Source organism: Chiloscyllium plagiosum, unplaced genomic scaffold (assembly GCF_037043375.1).
Source record: "Chiloscyllium plagiosum isolate Xiang-an unplaced genomic scaffold, Cpla_swu_hap1 HiC_scaffold_16, whole genome shotgun sequence".
NCBI classification, from domain to species: Eukaryota; Metazoa; Chordata; class Chondrichthyes; order Orectolobiformes; family Hemiscylliidae; genus Chiloscyllium; species Chiloscyllium plagiosum.
The window spans coordinates 84095347-84116984 of record NW_028270154.1 but is presented as its reverse complement, the minus strand read 5'-3'; the positions used below and the strand labels follow the sequence as shown (position 1 = coordinate 84116984).

The 21638-nt window shown below is 44.7% G+C and overlaps 1 protein-coding gene across 1 annotated transcript in view; it reads left to right on the top strand.

Moving 5' to 3' along the window:
- The first annotated feature begins 2953 nt into the window (after positions 1 to 2953).
- LOC122556951 (sialic acid-binding Ig-like lectin 13) overlaps positions 2954 to 21638 on the top strand; it is a 74906-nt gene continuing 56221 nt past the window's right edge. The window contains exon 1 of the mRNA XM_087995063.1: positions 2954 to 3048. The gene's annotated coding sequence lies outside the window, so the exon portion shown is untranslated. The remainder of the gene's footprint in view (positions 3049 to 21638) is intronic.

Sequence of the window (21638 nt, the reverse complement as noted above, 5' to 3'; positions counted from 1 at the left end):
CCAAAACGTTGATTCTCCTGATCTTCCGATGCTGCCTGACCAGCTGTGCTTTTCCAGCACCACATTCTTTGATTCTGATCTCCAGCATCTGCAGTGCTCACTTTCTCCTTTGAAATGGGGAAATGTTGTGAAAGCTACATCATTAGATGAGATTTCTTTCATACTGGATGGTACGTTAAACCGTAGGCCTTTCAAACCCCTCTAGCGATGTAGGAAGTTTAGCCAACAACTCTGTGCTAAGTTCTTTGAGATCTCCCCTGGTGTTGGATTTGGCGTAGGAAATGCAGGGTTATCGGGTAATGTAGAAGGGTCTGCGTGGGATTTTCTTCAGAGGTTTGGTGTGGACTTGAATGGCCAGCTTCCACACTTTAGGGATTCTATGAGGCACTCAGTACCCCAGTGATGGACCCAATGTTGGCAAGAACAGGGGGTCTGATCAGAGCCACCCACCGCTCTTGCTGCCTGGGACCTCCTCCCTCCCAATGCCATTCACCATGGTTTGGGATCCAAGGGGAACACTGGGCCTTGGCTGGATGCTATACCAGCAGCAGCCATCACCTGCATGGTGGCGCTGTTGGTCAACAGCTGGCTGGTTGGACTTCTCCACAATCAAGGACCCTGGAGAAGACCTCCAGATGTCCAGGCCAGTGCCTGAGTCAAAGTTAATCCAGCTAACAAGGGAGACCCCCATCACCTTCATTAAACACTGCCCACTGACTGCACTTCAGAACAACTTCATTGGCTGTCAAGGACTTAGGAGTGATTTGATGTTATGGACGATAGTTATTTCTGTTCACTTTGGTTATGAGTGATCAGCATCCTTACCCATTTACCTGTCGGTAGTTCTGCGATTTTAATATTCCCCTCCCCCCTTTCTACCAGAAATTGACATCTTCCCCCACAAATCCTGCTTGGGTCAGAATATGGATTTTGTATGCTTCCGACTTGGTTTGACCACATACCTCGGTTCAGGATTATCATGTCTCCTTAACAGGGAGAGCTTTCCCAGCTCGGTCTGCTCAGCCTGTCTGCGGTCTCTTCTTAGAGCAATAACCTTCAAAACCTTTGCTGTTTTTATAAGAAAAGGAATGAGCTATGAGCCAGCAATGCTGTCTGAAATGTGGCTATCCAGAAAAAAGCTTAATGCATTGAACGTGAGTGAAGAACCCCCAGCTGCCATACTCTAACTACTGTTAAGACGTGGAACTACTCCCTTTAGGGTTTCGTCTCCATGCGTGATGATCCTACTTCACGGTGTCTGAGCCCAAGATCCTTTCTCATTACTGTAAGCACTACTGCCTCACAGCGCCAGGGACCCAGGTTCGATTCCAGCCTCAGGCGACTATCTGTGAGTTTGCACATTCTCCCTGTGTTTGCGTGGGTTTCCTCCGGGTGCTCCGGTTTCCTCCCACATTTCAAACGATGTGCAGGTCAGGTGGATTGGCTGTGCTAAGTTGCCCGTAATATTAGGTGCATTAGTCAGGGGTAAGTATATGGGAATGGGTCTGGGTGGGTTACTCTTTGGAGGGTCGGTGTGGACCTGTTGTGCCAAGGGCCTGTTTCCACACTGTAGGGAATCTAATCCAATCTATCCTTGTGTCGTCCTTTACCTGCTGTGCTCTTCCAGTAATTCCTGTTTTTGTTTTGGATTTCCAGCATCTGCAGTCCTTCTGGGTCCAATAATTGTGCTTCCCCAATTTCTGACCTCTTGTAGCTCCCTGCACTCCAACAGTGTAATGATCAACAGCAAGGCTGCTGAAGAAGGCAGCATCGCAGCAGTGCAGAGATTTCCAACAGTTGTTGGGCTGTTGAAGGTTACAGAGATAGACACGGCTGAGGGCATAGGGAGACTGTTGGAATCTTTCTGTGTGTGTGTGTGTGTGTGTGTGCGTGTGTGTGTGTGTGTTGTGTGTAATCTGTGTGTGCGTGTCTATGTGTGTGCGTTTGTGTGTGCGTGTATGTCTATGTGCGCGTTTGTGTTGTGCGCGTGCATGTGTGTATGTGTGTGTAATGTGTGTATGTCTGTGTGTGCATGTGTGTGTGAGAGAGAGTGTATGTGTGTGTGTGTGTGTGTCAACAGCTTACAAGTCGATGAAGAAGCCATTCCTGCCCTCAGGCAATACATACTCGATTAGAGACCAAAACAAACCTGCAGATACAAGGAATCCAAGATAGACAAAGCAGGAGGCAAGGAGACCACCCATTTTAATTCCCCGTCCCACTCCCTTCCCGACATGACCTTCCTTGGCCTCCTCCATTGCCACAGCAAATTGGAGGAACAGCACCTCATCTTCCACCTGGGCAACCTATAGCCCGGTGGACTCAACTTTGAGTTCTCCAATTTCAAATAACCTCCCTCCTCATCCCCCGACACTCTTCCCAGCCCCTCACCCCCCCCCTCCCCCCCCACAACACCCCCCCCCGCACTCCCCCCTGCCACCAACTGGATTCATTCCTCCCATTGACCAACCAGCTCGTACCCTCTACCTGTCTTCACCTATCCCCACTTTGCCACCCTGCCCCTCCGCCCAACACCCACCCACCCACAATCCTGAAGAAGGGTTACACCTGAAACGTTGACTTCTCTACCTCCAGATGTTGCCTGGCTTGCTATGTTCTCCCAGTGTCCTGCCTGTCTACCTCAGTCAGTACATAGCCAGCAGGCAGTGATTAGAAAGCCAAGGTTGTCTCTGTTTACACCTGGGTGACAGGGAGAGGGGAAGAGTTTTGTGTGGAAAAGGTGGAGTTCCATTGCATCCCCTCCAATCCAGACAGAAATATTAACATTTAATTGATTGGCATCATCAACAGTAGAGGGCAATGTGGTTGCTATTCTTGAACAGAACGCTCACACTACTTCACTGTTCTGCTGTTTTTAACATCTTGGTCTTTTATTTCTCACTTACCTTTAATCATTTTTTGTCTTTTATCAGGAGCGTTTGACCATCTCAGGGGAAGAATTTAGGACGAAGATGAGGAGGACTCTTGTCACATGTTGTCATACAACACGGAAACAGACCCTTTGGACCAACTCGTCTGCGCCAACCAGTACCCTAAACTGAACGAGTCCTATTTATCTGCGTTTGGCCCATATCCCTCGGAACTCTTCCCATTCACGCTCCTGCCTTTGATATGATGTAACTGTATCTGCCTCTATCACTTCCTCTGAAAACTCATTCCATATACGCACCAACCTCTGTGTGAAAATGTTGCCCCTAAGGTCCTTTTAAATCTTTTGTCTCGCCTTAAACCAATCCTTTCAACTTTTGGATTCCCCTACACTGGGGAAAAGACTGCGGCTATTCACATTATTGAATACCCCTCATGATTTTATAAACCTCTATAAAGTCACTCTCAGCTTACATTGCTCCAGGGAAAAGAAGTCCTAGTCTGTCCAGCCTCTCCTTATAACTCAAGCCATCCAGTCTCGGTAACATCCTTGTAAACCTTTTATACACACTCGCCAGTTTAATAGCATCCTTCCTGTAGCAGGGAGAACATTGTTTCACCCATTACTCCAAATGTGGCCTCGCTGATATCTTATACAACTGTAGCATGACATCCCAACTCCGATGCTCAATGCCCTGACCAATGAAGGCTGAGTCTTTGGAATTCTCGATCCTAAAGCGTTCTGGAAGTTCAGTCATTGAGAATGTTCAATACGGAGATTGATAGGTTGCTAGATATTAAGAATTTCAGAAATCCTAGAATTCCTAGTGTGGAAACAGGCCCTTCAGCACAACAATTCCACATCGACCCACCGAAGAGTATCCCACCCAGACCCATTCCCCTACCCTATTTGTCTACATTTATCCATAACTAACGCACCTCACCCACATATCCCTGAACGCTATGGGCAAATTCGTATGGCTAAGTCACCTAACCTGCACATCTTTGGATTGTGGGAGGAAACCGGAGCACCTGGAGGAAACCCACACAGACACGGGGAGAACGTGCAAACTCCACACAGGCAGAAGTCCAAGGCTGGAATCGAACCTGATGCTGTGAGGGAGCAGTGTTAACCACTGAGCCACCATGCCACCACTAATATCTGGAATACAGGGATAGATTGGGGAAATAGTGTTGAGGTAGAAAATGAGACCTGATCTAGTTGATGGTGGAATAGGTTCGAGGAGTTGGTTGTATTTTTTGATTTAGATTTTTAGATTTTTGTACTCAAGTACAACACTACAGGTGTATGGTGAAAGGGGTGTATTGTCAACACACAAGATACAAGTACACAGGAACAGAATATTAAGAACAAGGTAGAAAGAAAGAGCAAATTTAAAGTTTTGACATTGCAGGAATTGTAGTATAGCGTAAAACATACAAAATAAGGTTAAATGTTACACATTGCAGACCTTCTTAAGTTTAAGTAGAAAATAAGGAAATAAAGCTGAAAGTTCAAACATTACAGTCTTTGTGAAGTGCTTAGCCACAGAGGTACAGCACTTTGAGGCATCATCGCTATATTGTACACTGAGGGCACACCAGACCGAGAGACCACCACACTGAGTGAGAGACCACCGTACCGGGCCAAAAGACCACCACACCAAGCTGAGAGACCACCACACTAGACCAAGAGACTGCCACACTGAGTGAAAGACCAGCACGCTGAGCCGAGAAACCACCACACCAAGCGAGAGACCACCACACTGGGCTGAGAGACCACCACGTCAGGCCGAGAGACCACTACGCCAGGCTGCGAGACCACCATATCGAGTGAGAGACCGTCACACCAAGCAAGAGGCCACCACACCGGGCCGAGAGGCCACCACACTGGGCTGAGGGACTATCACACCCAAACTGAAGCCTTCTCTGTTCCTGCACCTGATTTCACATTGAACTGTTTAGTTTATATCGTCTCCCCCTCCATCTAACCACGTCGGGCTGAGTGACCACCATACCGAGTGAGAGACCACCACGCTGAGTGAGAGACCACCATGCCAAGTGAGATACCACCACACCAAGTGAGAGACCACAACGCCAGGCCAAGAGACCACCACGCTGAGCGAGAGACTGCCATGCAGAGTGAGAGACCGCCATGCTGAGCAAAAGACCGCCATGCTAAGTGAGAGACCATCATGCAGAGCAAGTGACCACCACGCTGAGCGAGAGACCACCACACTGAGTGAGAGGCGAGCATGTAGAGCGAGAGACCGCGACGCCAGACCGAGAGACCACCATGCCAAGCAAGAGACAGGGACATCGGGCCGAGGGACCACCATACCAAGTGAGAGACCACCATACTGAGTGAGAGACTGTGACACCGGGCCGAGGGACCACCATGCTGAGCGAGAGATCGCCGCACCAGGCTGAAAGACCACCAAGCCATGCGAGAGACCATGAAGCCAGGCTGAGAGACCACCACGCACATGTGTTGTAGCACCAACCACTACCAGTTGAGTGATGCGACCAATAACTGAATTAACTAAGACTATCCAGAAATAACCTTGGTGCACCTGAATTCCTTGGGATCTTAAGCGAGAAAACTCTTTTTTCCCACCCAGGACTGTATAACATCATCAGATTATGGGCATCTTATTGCATATCCTAACTTACACCAGGTCCCATTCACCTTTTACTCTTGTATGCACTGAACCACATTGACTTCGGTCTGGCAATGCGTTAATTTTGCAATTCTAATTGCAGTCCCCTTTGTATCTCTGTAACCTTCTCCAGTGGTACCAACCTTTGGAAGCTATTCCAATGCAACTACAAATTAACTAACAGGGACAGGGAATGACAAAATAATATTGGGAATTTCGAACATTAAAGCCTCCATTAAAGAATTCCCGGATGTCAGATGAACTGAGGACATTCACACACCTGAGCCAGGCTCAAGACTCACCTCCCCCTCCCCGATACTGAGAGGCTCCTGTATCACACTCTGGATTGGAATCAGATGCTGCGTTTGGGAGCAGGACATGACACATGGGATTAGGATGACTGTCCACATGGATGTTTGGAACCAGGAATCTGACAGGTTCAGTGAGTGAGTGAGCACGAAATATCGAGGAATGTGAGGCTTTGGTCCTTCTCTTTGGTCTTTGGAAGTGATTCATTCTATTCTTCGATTATTTTAGGTCATGATCCTACACCTAGACCCAGAAGCAACAGAAGATTTTCTCTCCCTTTATCTATTCCAACAGTTTCCGTCAATCACTTGGAAACTTCAATCTTCTCTGATCCTTGTACATTTCAGGAATACATCCCTGGCTTTGTATCATTTCACCCCTTTCTTGACTGCACTCGTGTTGTCCAGCTATCATTCTGGTGAATGTACACGGCACTCAAAGGTCCCCACTCTTGCTTGCCTTTCCCTGTTTATAAAGTCAGTGTCAGCGCGGTGCTGTCATGAAACGGCTGCTGTGAGCAAACCTGAAATGGCTGACTGACTCTTTCTGAATCATCCGACCTGGTTTTGCAGATTAAAACGCACCTCACACTTTGTACATTATTATCTCTCAGTCTCCTGCTGATGAAATACATTGAGGTGTTAACTGATGCTTTTCGGATGTTAGATGGAGGACAGACGATATAAAATAAACAGCTCAATGTGAAATCAGGTGCAGGAACAGAGGAGGCTTCAGCTTGGATCTGGAATTCTGTCAGCACAGGAGACTGGCAAATGTGTCAAAGCTGGTTTTATTCAGACAATTTTGCATGAAAGAAATGCGAGCTCGCTTTGAATATAAATGCAAGGATGTACTTCTGAGACTCTATAAGGCTCTGGTCAGACCATGTTTAGAGTATTGTGTGCAGTTTTGGGCCCCATATCTCAGGAAGGATGTACTGGCCCCTGGAGTGAGTCAGAGGAGGTTCACGAGAATGATCCCAGGAATGAAAAGCTTAACATGAGGAACATTTGAGGACCAGAGGCCTGTGTCCAGTGGAGTGCTACAAGGATCGGTGCTGTTTGTCCAATGTAGTTTTTGTTATAGTTCTTGCAAGGTATTTTGTAAAGGACATTAGTTTTGCTTGTTGTCTGTATAGGGTCTTTCAAGTTCATTAGCTGCTGTTTTAGTGTGTTGGGGGGTTTGTGGGCTACCACGATGCCAAGAGGTCTCAGTAGCCTGGCAGTCATTTCCGAGATGTCTTTGATGTAGGGGAGAGTGGTTCAGGTTTCTGGACATATTTTGTCTGCTTGTTTAGGTTTGTTGCTGAGAAATCAGCAGACTGTGTTCATGGGGTACCCATTCTTTTTGAATACACGTATAGGTGATTTTCCTCTGCTCTGCATAGTTCCTCAGTGCTTCGATTGGGAATGTTGGGATGATTGCTTTGTAGTTGAGAATTTGGTCTGTATGTATTGTTTTCCTGTAGACACTGGTTTGAAGTTCCTCATTGGCTGTTTGCTCTACTGTGACATCTAGGAATGGCAGTTTGTTGTTGTTTTCCTCCTCTTTCCTCCCTACACTATTAGAAGACCCAAAGACACATACACCAAACACCACCAACTACATCAGCAAGGACAGTATCATCAAGCTAGTGGACCTATGCCTTACCACCCATTTCACCTTCAACAACAAAACCTAATGGAACACCCATGGGATCTCCGATATCAGGGTCCTTAGCAGAGGCAGTGATGCAGAGACTCGAACAAACAGCTCTGCCAACCATCCAACCCAAACTTTGGGTCCGCTAGTGAATGACACCTTTGTCAACACGAAATGAAACAAATTAGAGGAAATCTTCAAAACCTTACTGGCATAAAGTTCACTAAAGAGGAGGAAAGCAACAACAAACTGCTATTCCGAGATGTCACAGTAAAGCGAAAAATCATGCCAACATCCACAAACGAAGCTGCATTGGAACATTATTTCAACCATCCACCACATAACCTGTTTTGCCAGCAATGAATGAATGAGATGATCTGATGTTTGGAGTATAAAAGAAGCAGATATTTTGAGATTTAGCCAGCAAAAAACCAAAGACGACCCAGGGAGATCTTCAGCAGAAGAAGACCGACTCCTATGATGACAGCCACTTTCTGGCTTTGAAGATTAAGATGATGAAATTTTAATAGGGCCGTTTATTGGATCAGTATATTGTTATAGAGTTGGAGGTAGATAACAGACCTTAAAGAGAAAGAAGGCTTAGAGTTGTAAATAGTTGTTTTTAATGTTCACTTTTTGAGTAAAAGAATAAAATTGATATTTTTCTTTAAGTAGTGGGATTTGGGGAGAATTTGCAAAGATCAAACAAAGTAACTTTGATAGGTGGATAAGTGCATTAAAAATGGAGCGAACATATGACAGTCTTGGAGAGATGATTATTTTGGAGGAGTTAAAAAATTCACTTCCGAAAGAGGTGAGAACTCATGTAGTCGAGCAGAGAGTTAAAACGGCAAGATTAGCGGCTGAAGTAGCTGATGATTATAAGTTGGTTCATAAATCAAAGTTTGGCTTCCAACATCAATTTCAGTCCGTGAGGGAGAGAAATTAGGGAAAAGTGAAATCCTCAGGTGGTAAGGGAACAGTATATCTCAGCGGAGATAATAAAGATAACTTACCACAGGGTAAAAAAAACCTATGAAGGGGAAAGAGAAGTTTAAAAACTCTGGTATTTTCACTGCAATAAAGTAGGCCACATGAAATCACAGTGTTGGTGGGTTAGGAAAAGCATTCGGAAACCAGAAGTAGAAAAACAGGATAACCCAGTGAATTTTGTTGGAGTGGTAATGGAAAGCACAGTAGAGGCTAGAAAGTTGCACTAGAATATACAAGCTGGTTGGAGGTTGGTTAAGGATGAAGTGCCAGATCTTCTTAAACCTGGATGTAGGTTTGCTCGCTGAGCTGGAAGGTTCATGTTCAGACGTTTCGTCACCATACTGGGTAACATCTTCAGTGAGCCTCCGGACAAAGCATTGCTGATGATTCCTGCTTTCTATTTATATATTTGGGTTTCTTTGGGTTGGTGATGTCATTTCCCATGGTGTTGTCATTTCCTGTTCTTTTTTCCAGGGGGTGGTAAATGGGATCCAAGACAATGTGTTTGTTGATAGAGTTCCGGTTGGAATGACATGTTTTTATGAATTCTTGTGCGGGAAAGGATATCATTTCGCCTGGGAAAACACATTTATCCTAGGGCAAGCCAAACAGAGACACGCACGAGAATTCCTAGAAGCATGGCATTCTAACCAGAACTCTATCAACAAACACATTAACTAGGACCTGATTTACCACCCCTTGAGAAAAAGAACAGGATATGACATGACCATAGGAAATGACATCTCCAACCCAAAGAAACCCACACATATAAATAGAAAGCAGGAATCATAGCAATACTTCATCCAGAGGCTCACTGAGGATGTTACCTAGTATGATGATGAAACGTCTGAACATAAATCTTCCAGCTCAGCAAGCAAACCTGCATCCAGAACCTCAACTTGAGTTACAAAGTGCCCTTATGTGGAATTCACAGTGAGATGAAAAGTGCTACTTATGTAAATTGAGGTTACAGTGTCCAATGAAGAGTGGAGAAGTTGTGGGAGTACTGGACAAAGTTTCAGTTCCAGGAATACAATTTGTCCTCGCTAATGATATAGCTGGGTCACAGGTAGGAGTGGTGCCTACTGTGTTTGAAAAGCCAGTAGAAAATCAGGCAGCTGAGGTCTTTCAGGAAACATAGCTAGGGATTTTTCCTGACTGGATGGTAATGAAGTCACAGTCAGCAGCTGAAACAGGAGGAGAGATCAAAGAGTACAGAAAAGAAGTTTGAAGGAGAATTATCAGACACCATGTTTGATCAAATGATTGTGACAAGGCAGGAACAGATAGAGGATAACGTGGAAATTTTTAGCTCAGAGAAATGAACTGAGTTACAGCAGAAGGATGAAAAACTGAAGCAATTCTATCAAAGAGCATACATGGAAGAAGAATATCAGTGTAACCTTGAGAGTTACTATCTTAAAAGTGATGTTTTAATGAGGAAATGGAGGCAATCATATATTCAGGCAGTTGAGAAATGGGTGGAAGTTCATCAAGTTGTATTACCAGTGGATTATAGAAAGAAGGTGTTGGAGGTAGTGCATGAATTCCCAGAAGGAGGTCATTTAGGGGTAAGAAAAACTCAAGCTAAAATACAATAACATTTTTACTGGCCTGGACTGCATAAGGATATAATTGACTTTTGCCAGTCATGTCATACTTGTCAGGTAATTGGAATATCTTTAATATCTATTCCTGCATTTGAGGAAACTTTTACAAGAGCCTTAATTGATTGCATAGGAACCCTACCTAAAACAAAAAAGTGGGAATCAATATTTGTTAACAATAATGGATGGGTCCACTAGATTTCCAGAGAACATTCCATTACACAATATCACAGCTAAAAGGATTGTCAAGACGTTACTCGAATTTTTCAATAGACATGGGCTACCTACAATCGGATCAAGGGTCAGACTTTACATCAAAATTAATCAAGGAAGTTATGGACAGATCATGAATAAAATCATTCAAATCTATTGCTTACAATCCAGAATTGCAGGGAGTGCTAGAAAGGTAACATCAGATATTGAAGACCATGTTGAGGACTTATGGTCAAGACTATCCAGATGATTGGGATAAGAGAATTCCATTTTTACTTTTTGCCATTCAAGATATACCAAATCAATCGACCAAATTCAGTCCATTTGAATTAGTTTTCGGGCATGAGGTGAGACAACTACTAAACTTGATTAAGGAGAAACTGATGAGTCAGAATTCACAGACCACATAATTGGACTATGTGTCAAATTTTAGGGAACGGTTAAATAAAGTGGGGGAGTTGGCCAAACAGCATTTCAAAGTATCACAGCACACAATGAAAAAGGAAGCCGACAAGAAATCAAAACAATGCAATTTTGCTATTGGAGATGAGGTGTTAGTGTTACTTCCAGAGATAAGTGAACCTTTACAAACTCGGTTAAGTGGACCTTTTACTGTCGAAAGAAGGTTGAGTGAGGCGAACTACTTGTTAAGGACTCCAGACAGAAAGAAATCTCATAGCCTATGTCATGTGAATATGCTCAAAAGGTATTTTGATTCAGGGAGGAAAGCAAAAGGAGAATGTGTTACTAGTTACAACACAGAGTGAAGAAGCAACTACAGAGGATTCTGAATTGGACATTCCTCAAATTAAATTGGCCAATTAGGAAGTTGTGAAAATTTGGGATATATTGTTGAGTTACCTTCCAGTGGAAAATAGAAATGACCTAAAAGAATTATTGCTATTGCTTGGGGAAATGTGTGGAAATAAGCTGGGCAGTACTATTCTAAGTATGCATGATGTAGATATAAGAAATGCTGTTCCCATTAAGCAACATCCATATAGTCTTAGCCCTCTAAAGTTGGCACAGTTTCAAGAGGAGGCTAAATGCTTGCTTCAAGATGACATAATCAAAGTGAGTCATGGTGCCTGGAGCTCACCCATAGTAATGGTGCCAAAACCAGATGGTACCCAATAGTTATATGTGGACTATCGTAAAGTCAATGCAGTTACAAAGTCTGTTTCATATCCTATTCCACATTTGGAAGACTGTATTGAAAAGGTGGGACAAGCAACTTATGTTTCTAAGCTGGGCTTACTCGGAGGATACTGGCTGGCACCTTTATCTGAAAGAGCGAAGATAATTTCAGCTTTCATAATACCGAATGGAGTGTATCAATTTAAAGTCATGCCATTTGGTATGCAAAATATGCCATCCACCCTTCAAAGACTAACCAAGAAGGTAATTTCCAGATTACCTAATTGTGTGATTTATATCGATGACCTGGTGATTTTTAGTCACACTTGGAAGGAACATTTGCAGCATTTATCAGAATTACACAATTGAGGTTAGGGAGGTAGGCTTAGTGATAAACCTGGTTAAGAGTGAATTTTCAAAAGCCCATCACCTTCCTGGACCATGTTATCGGATATGGACAGATGGCTCCACATAATGTAAAAACTAAGATTATTGGGGAATTTCCCATATCATCAACAAAAAGAGCCATACTACACTCCTGGGATTGACTGGGTTTATTGGAAACTCTGACTGAATTTTCGCAGTGTGGCTGCTCCACTCACTACATTACCAAAGAAAACCAGGGAGCTTCAGCAGATGGTCAGAAGGCATTTGACAGCCTGAAAGCTGTGTTAACCCACTGCCCCAGTATTAGCCACACATAATTACACAAAGCCATTCAAGGTGGCTATCGAAGCAACTGATATGGGTGTCAGTGATGTGCTCTTACAGGAAGACGACAAGAAGATAGAAAGACCTGTCAGATATTTCTCCAGGAAATTGAGCCAGCAGTTTGTGGTGTCGATGGTCACTGTGACTTGGAAGTGCCAGTGTTGGACTGGGATGGACAAAGTTAAAAATCGCACAACACCAGGTTATAGGTTTATTTGGAAGCACTAGCTTTCAGAGTGCCGCTCCTTCATCAGGTGATTGTGGAGGTTAAGGTCATGCACACAATATGTATAGCCAAAGGAGTCCAGTGTCATGGAGATGTGATACAGTAAACAATCATAGATTAAAACTTTCATCTTTTCTAATGGGATATGCTGGTTTCTGTGCTTTGATATGTAAATCCCAGAACTCCTTTTAAATTACATTCTCAACATAGCTCAGCTTTTTAAGCAATAGGTGAAGTCTGTCTGTGTCCCAATGTTAGGTCAGACTGACAAACCCTCTGTATAGTTCTGCAGAGTTTTACATGGATTCATGCAGTTTCTGAGCAAAATGAAATGTAATTCTGCAAAAACAAATTCACCTCACGAGCTTATATATGTGTGCATGTAGAGGTGACAGACCTGAGTGTGCGAGTGAGTGTGTGCGTGTGATACAGTACACAGATTCTTTATGTGTCACATCTCCATGTCACTGGACTCCTTTGACTCTAAATTATGTGAGCGTGATGTTAACCTTCACAACCACCTGATGAAGGAACGGCGCTCTGAAAGCTTCTACTTCCTAATAAACCTGTTGGACTATAGCGTGGTGCTGTGTGATTTTTAACTTTGCCCAGGACATTGAACATTCATCAGCAGAAATATTCAACAATTAAGCAGGGGACTTTGAGCTTGGTGTTGGTGTTACAACATCTTAACTTTTATGTTGAAAAATGTGTTGCTGGAAAAGCGCAGCAGGTCAGGCAGCATCCAAGGAGCAGGGGAATCGATGTTTCGGGCATAAGCCTTTCTTCAGGAATGATTCCTCCAGCATTTGCAGTCCTCACTTTCTCCTAGTTGATTTTAACATTTATGTTACCAGTAATGTGTCCAAAGCAATCTTATATACTAATCATAACCCACTAAAATGTTTGGAGAAATTTAAGGACAAAAGTTCCTGACTGTTTAGATGGAGTTTATTACTGCAGCCATTCAATTTGAATATTGTACATGTGGCAGAATGAGAAAACGTGATTGCTGACGCATTGTCGAGACCTGGATGAGAAATGGAGGTGTTTGGTAGCAGGAGCAAATGAACTGAAACAAAATGTAGTCGTGAATGTTTGCATGGTTATAGTCAATGTAATGTATATGTACTGTAGTGTATTAACAGTGTAAGACCAAAGGGTTTTAAAATGGAACCATCTTTGTATATTAATGATTTTTTTAAGGGGGGAGGTGTGACAATGCTGCTCCTTTAACAGGTTATGTTGTCCTTGGTTTTTTGCAAGAGGGGTCATAAAGGCAGAGTGCCAATATGTCTGGAAGTGGCTAACGGATATTGTCTAAGTCAACAATCAGAGGAGGCTTGACCAGCTGCATTACTCCTGGAATATCCACTTTACTGCAGCCTTTTAAAGGTTAGGGTCTGGTCTATCTTCCAAAAAGATCTTGAGGGGGCCTGGCCTGGTCCATAATAACACACACAGGACAAATGCATCACTGGGTTAGATGCAGAGTATGCCTCTATCTCCACTTTCTCCATCCAAAACTCCCAGAGTCTGTGGAGAGATTGGTGTTAGATACAGAGAGCAAAGATCCCTCTATACTGTCCCCATAGAACACTCCCAGGACAGGTACAGCATGGGGTTACATATTAAAAGGTAGGACCCTTGGCTGTACGGACGATCAGAGGGTCTTGGTGTGCATGTCCACAAATCCTTGAAGACAACAAGACAGGTAGATGAGTTGGTTAAGAGGCCAATGGAATGCATGTCTTAATTCATTCAGGCATTGAATATAAGAGGTGGGAGTTTATGATGGAGCTGTATACAAAGTTAGCTAGGCCTCAGCTGGAGGATTATGTACAGTTCTGCTGCCCATCCTATAGGAAGGATGTGCGAGTGCAGGAGAGGGTGCAGAGGAGATTCACCAGGATGTTGCCTGGGCTGGATCGTTTCAGCTGCAAGGAGCGGTTGGATAGGCTGGGGTTGTTTTCCTTAGAGCAGAGAAGGCTGATGGAGTACCAGATTGAGGCCTACAAAATTACAAGAGGCATAGACTGGCTCCAACCGGATTAAATATTTTCCCTTCAAACAAGGGTCAATAGTCAAGGGTCACATATTTAAGGTAAAGGGCAGGAGAAGGAGGTTTAAGGAGAAACTATTTCACCCAGAGGGTGGTTGGTACCTAGAATTAGTAAAGGTGGGAACCATTGCAATGTTTAAGGAGTATTCAGGTGAATTCAGATCATTTACAAGGCTATGGACCAAGGGTTGGGAAATGGGATAAGAGTAAGTGGGTGCTTGATGACTGACACAGACATGATGGGCTGAAGGGATTCTTTCGATGCTGTAATACTCCAAGACTCTACGCCTCATGGTGCCTTTTATTTTCATGTTTGACCAGTCCTTTGCCACAGGCACTGTAAGGTCACAAAGAAAGGATCCCAACTCTGAGTTCAGTGGTATGACTGAGTCCTAGCCAAGATCTCCCTGCTATAATGATGAAGGGGCTGAAATATTGTGGAGACTTTGCTCACCATAATGTCATGGGCACAATTTGTTTTTATGGTCATGCCAGCCCACTGCCCTGCCTGGGCTACTGCTAGTGTTGATTGTCACTACCAACATCCTCAGTAAGGGTAGGAAGCTATTGGTCTAATATGCACTTCCTGTCTAACTCAAAGAATTTGAGAAGATATAGTTGCATGCTTGTATTGAGTTATTACAGAGGTTTTGTAAAGCACCACATATTAAGTCTCACTCAGTCAGAACCTTAAGTTGCTCTGCCTCCAAGTCATCATCACAGTAGGGTGGTGCTGAGGTCACTCTTCAGAACTAACCCTATCATATCCTGATACATCATCTCCCTCCAACTTTATTATCTCTTACCAATATTATACATTTGTGCACAGAATTATTTTTATTTTATCCTCCCCCCTTCCCAGCCCCAGTCCTTGACCACTCTCTTCCCCTCCTACCCAAAATTCTGACTTTATAAATTAGGGCAATCTCTTGGTATTCTTTCGAAATACATTCTCTTCAGACTTGGAAGACAGGTATTTTTCAAGATGGAAGACTGTACACTTTGATTCTCTTCCTGACAATCAATATTTGAAATTTACATCACATAGACAGGGTGGTTAAAAAGACATTTAATACGCTAGACTTAATTGCTTAGTCCTATAAGGATTTGGGAGATCATGTAGATATTGTACAAGACATTTGTGAAGCCTCTTCTGGAATACCGTGCCCTGTTCTGGTCACCCAGTTATCGGAAGGATGTCATTAAGCTGTAGAGGGTTCAGGAGAGATGTACCAGGATGTTGTTGGGTATGGAAGGTTTGAGTTATAAGGAAAGGCTGGATAGGCTGAAGTGTAGAAGGTTGACAGGTGACCTTATACAGATTATAAAATCATGAGGTGTATAGACAGGGTTAATGGTAGTTGTCATTTCCCGAGGATGGGAGATTGCAAGACTAAGGCACACATTTTAAGGTGAGAGGAGAGCGATTTAAAAAAAGAGGCGAAAGTGAGGACTGCAGATGCTGGAGATTAGAGTCGAGAGTTGGGTGCTGGAAAAGCACAGCAGGTCAGGCAGCACTCGAGGAGAAGGAGAATCAATGTTTCAGGCAAAAGCCCTTCATCAGAAATGAATTTAAAAAGACATGAAGGGCAAATTTCTTACACACAGGTGTCTCAGGTGTGGAATGAACTTACTGAGGAAGTGGTGGATGGCACAATTACAACATTTAAACGACATTTCGATAAGTACATGAATAGGAAAGGTTTGGAGGGATATGGGCCAGGAACAGGCAGCTGGAACTAGTTTAGTTTCAGATTCTGTTCTGCATGGACTGGTTGGACCAAAGGGTCTGTTTCCATGCTGGATGACTCTATGACTGCCTGTTCTTTGAAACTGGAGGATTTTTAGTCTCTTGGATTTCCTACATGAGGTTAGATTAGATTAGATTACTTACAGTGTGGAAACAGGCCCTTCGGCCCAACAAGTCCACACCGACCCGCCGAAGTGTAACCCACCCGACCCATTCCCCTACATTTACCCCTTCATCTAACACTACGGGCAATTTAGCATGGCCAATTCACCTAACCTCACAAAGCTACAGGAAGGATGTGATTTCACTGGATGGGGGCTGCAGAGGAGATTCATAAAGACGTAGCCTGGGATACAGCATCTTAGCTACAAAGAGAGGCTGGGTAAGATCGGGCTGTCTTCTTTAGAGCAGAGAAGGCTGAGAGGGACCTGACTGAGGGGTTTACGATTATGAGGGGCATGGATTGGGATAGAAAGCACTTTAGCTGTAGGGTCAAAATGAAGGGGTCATAGTTTTAAGATGAAAGGTTGGGGTTTAGAGGGGATTTGAGGAGCAATGTTTTCACCCAGAGAGTGGTGGGGTTCTGGAATATACTGTCTGGAAAGGTAGAATTTTTTTTAACTACCCCCCCCCCCCCCTCCCCCGCCACCACCAGGCCTAAAGCCTCATTCCTGATGAAGGGCTTCTGCCCAAAATGCCAATTTTCCTGCTCCTCGGATGCTGCCTGACCTGCTGTGTTTTTCCAGTGCCACACTCTTGACTGTGATGAGGGACTTGCAGATTTTATGCTCCAATACATCTGCTGCCTTTGTCATTATAGATGGTGGAAAGGTACAGTCAAATGAATCTTGGTTATGTATGATGTACCACTGGCGCTGTGGTGGAAAGAATAAATAGTTACAGTAATGGATGGGCCACCAAACAACAGGCTGCTTCATCCAGGATTGAGGTAACTTTCTTCATTTTTGCTTGAGCTGCACTCATTCAGGCAAATGGAGAGTGTTTCCCAGTGGAAAGGTTTGGGCAGTCAGGAGCTGAGCAAGTTATTGCAAAATCTCCTCTGGCCTGATTTTGTTGTTCTAATATTTATGCCGTCTGCGCACTAAGGTTTCAGATAAAGATAACCCACAGGATGTTGAGAATGAGGAACTTATACTTCATCCCCATTCATGAGCATGTGTTACAGAGATAGACCACAGGATGGGTGACCAATACATTCTGAGGAAGAGCATCCATTGATGAAGGTTTATAAAAGACATGTAGTTTTCTTGAAAGATGGCACTCAAATGGCTTGGTCCTTGAGAAATTAGGAGATCGTGAGGACTGCAGATGCAGGAGACTCAGAGTCAATAAAAGTGTGGTGCTGGAAAATACACAGTAGGTCAGGCAGCATACGAGGAGCAGGAGAATCGCTATGTTGAGCAGGACCCTTCATCCAGACTGGAAATTAGATTAGATTACCTACAATGAGGAAACAGGCCATTCAGCCCAATAAGTCCACACTGACCCTCCGAAGAGTAACCCACCCAGTCCCATTTCCTCTGACTAATGCACCAAACACTATGGGCAATTTAGTGTGGCCAATTCACCTGAACTGCACATCTTTGGACTATGGGAGGAAACCCACGCTGACACGGGGAGAATGTGCAAACTCCACACAGACAGTTGCCCAAGGCGGGAATGCGAACCCAGGCCCTGGCGCTGCGAGGCAGCAGTGCTAACCACTGAGCCACCATACCTCCCATTAGTCATGCATACATTGGACATGTATAAGGAGACAGTAAAGACTGAATCTCTGAATTATGTGCCTTTATGTGGAGGAGAGAGAACGTTTCCTCGCCCAGTCACCATCACCTTCCTGAGCGATCTCTCCTGACTTAGCATCCTTTGACAATAATCCCAACCAGCCTCTCGATCAGCTTCTCTGCTTTGCTTTTCTGGGGCCAAGAAATAAAAGCAGCTATCGATGGGAATGAGCTGTCAGCTTAGCGGGCAGCCCAGAAGGTTCAGACATCTTCTTCAAGGAAGGAAACGACAGTCCTTATCTCATCCAGTTTGTCGAACTGTCACCAATTACAGCAAGGCTGGTGCATAACAGGAAGTGAACAGGCTCCTCAGTTACATAAAAAGCATTGAGCCAAGGGGAGGACTTGTGTGTTTATCACACCGTTACCAGCCTCAGGATATCCAAAAGTACTGTTCTTCCATTGTGTCATCACTCACGGAGTTTAAGATTTTAATCAATGTGTGTACAGCAAGATCCCACAAACCTCTATGAACCAAATAAGCAGATCATTCATTTCAGGCTCAGTACCATCCTGGAGGAACAGCGTCTCACCTTCAGACTCTTACAACTCTCTGGACTCAGTATTGAGTTCAACACCTTCAGATTGTGAACCCACTCCCATTCCTTCCTTTTCTTTTAGTTTTACTTGTTGCATTCTCTGTCACCATCTTCTCTTTCCCCTCCCCCGACCCCAGTGGGCCTGTCTGTCCTTTCCAGCCTGGCAGTTAGACACACCATTCTTCTGCCATTCTCACAATCCGATCACTTAATCTGCTTCATCAACACCCTTTCTCTCTTACACATCAACTCCCTATTGCCTCACAAACGCTGCCCCTTTCATACTTCACGTCAGCTCTGATAAAGCTCTAACATCTCGACCTGAAACATTAGCTTGCTCTCCCTTCCTGGATGCTACTTGACCTGCTGTGGTTTCCAACATTTTGTGCTTTCACCACTCTCCTTGCGAGACGATCAACATGTACTCAATGTCAAACTTTGTTCGAGAGGCTCCTGTGAAGTGATGTTTTACTCCGTTAAAGGGGCTATCCACACAGGAAGCTCGGAAGAACAGAGGGACCTTGAGGTGTTTGTCCACAGATCCCGAACAGGGGCAGGACTGAAGCCATACGGGACACTGGCTTTTATCAATCGTGGAATAGATTATTGGAGTAGGGAGCTTGGGAAAACTTTGATGAGGTCACAGCTGGAGTAATGTGTGCCGTCCGACTCACAAAGCTACAGGAAGGATGTGATTTCACTGGATGGGGGCTGCAGAGGAGATTCATAAAGACGTAGCCTGGGATACAGCATCTTAGCTACGAAGAGAGGCTGGGTAAGATCGGGCTGTCTTCTTTAGAGCAGAGAAGGCTGACAGGGACCTGACTGAGGGGTTTACGATTATGAGGGGCATGGACTGGGATAGAAAGCACTTTAGCTGTAGGGTCAAAATGAAAGTGCCATAGTTTTAAGATGAAAGGTTGGGGTTTAGAGGGGATTTGAGGAGCAATGTTTTCACCCAGAGAGTGGTGGGGTTCTGGAATAATCTGTCTGGAAAGGTAGAATTTTTTTTTAACTCACTCCTGGGATGTGGGTGTCGCTGGCTGGGCCCAGCATTTATTACCCATCCCTAGCTGCCCTTGTGGTGGGGTTGAGCTGTCTTCTTGAACCATTGCGGTCCACCTTAGGGAACATTTGGTCCCTTTAGGAAGGGAGTTCTAGGATTTTGACCCCGCGACAGTGAAGCAACTGTGGTATATTTCCAAGGCAGGATGGTGAATGACTTGGAACGGAACTTGAAGGGGGTGGTGTTCCCATGTACCTGCTGCCCTCATCCTTCCAGATGGAACGGGTCATGGATTTGGAAGCTGCTATCTGAGGATAAAATCCTGATGGTGTGGAAATAGGCCACACTGGTCCACACTGAACAGCATCCCACTCAGACCCGTTCCCGTAACCCTGCATTTTCATAGCTAACCCAGCTCGCTTGCACATCGTGGGTCGATTTAACCATAATCCAATCTGCCTAACCTGCACATCTTTGGTCTCTGGGACAAAGCCGGAGCACACGGAGGAAACGCGTGCAGACACGGAGAAAGTGTGCAAACTTTGGTAAATTTCTGCATTGCAACTTGCTGATAGTACATCAATGCTGAGCGTCGATGGTAGAGGGAGTGGATACTTGTGGGTGTGATGCCAATCAAGTGGGCTCCTTTGTCCTGGGTGGTTGAATTGAAATGAGTGAATGATCTTTATTGTCACGTACCCACATGAGTACAGTGAAAGGTTTACCAGCTTCCACTTCTGGCACCATCTTCAGGACAAAGGCACCTCGGTCCAGATTCCTGAGGACAATTTCTCAGGAAAAGAAAAATAAAGAAATAGGAAGTCCAGCATTACAGATCCTCAGATGTACAAAATCACAGCAATAAATCAGTTAAGTACAGAAATAAACAGTTCAGAATAACAGTCCTTCCATAATAATATAGTTAAACAATAATAAATTTAAAAAGAGTTCTCAAAACTCGCTAAAGGAAAGAAGATTTAGGACAAATCCACTGAGTCTGTTTCTCAGCTTTGGACTTGAAGACTGAAACCACCCCCCCCAGGCTCCCCCAAACCTGTGGGATGGCTGGGCTGGGCCCCAGTGATGACGAATATAAAACCATACGGTGTCACAGACTGGCTGAAGGAGACCCACACTGATGCCGATGGAAACAGCCTTCGAAGTGGATGATAGGACCCTCAGGCCGATCCAGGCCATCTATGCTGCTGCCAAGACCCTGCAGGAGCCTCAAGGGAAACCCAGGCCATTGGGATGATGGGACGGGTCCCACCTCACCTTCAGCCGCCACCGAATCAGAGCCAGTGGAAGGAGCCATCAGTCCGCAGCCGCGAGGAACAGCCGGATCCACACCGCGTTCTCCACTCTGGCAAACCCCATTCCCCCCCACCCTGGAGCCGCCGGGAGAAGGGAAGCTGAACTTGATGTTGAGTCAGTGCTAGGACCACCTCGACGATGCAGTCACTGCCGGGAACCTGAACTTGTCTCCGATGTGACCATCATGGGTCTGTGCCGCTGGGCTGACTCACCGCGGCTGATGCCAACACCACGACCGAACTCCTCACCAAGAGGTGAGTAAAATAAAATAAAAGAGAGAGAGAAGTGAAGAGATGGAAAGAAACACAGACAGAGCAAATAAATCCCAGACTCAGAATCCCCTCTGTGTCAAACCTCTTGAGTGCTATTGGAGCTGCCCACATCCAGGGCAAGTGGGGAATATTCCATCACCCTCCTGCCTTGTGCCTTGTCGATGGTGGACAGGCTTTGGGGGGGTGAGCTACGCGCTGGAGTATTCCTAGCTTTTGACCGGTTTCTGTCATCATGATCTTCATATGGTAAGTTTCTGGTCAATGATAACCCCAAAGACATAGATAGTGGAGGATTCAGTGCTGGCAACGCCATTGAATGTCATGAGGTGATGGTTTGATCATCTCTTATTGGAGATGGTCATTACCTGGTATTTTTGTGGCGCAAGTGATAGAGTCATAGAGTCATACAGCACAGAAACAGACCCTTTTCAGTCAGATTGAATTTGTCCTGCTTTGCCATGTGATGGAAAACCTCACAACATCTAAAATGTACATGGATGAACA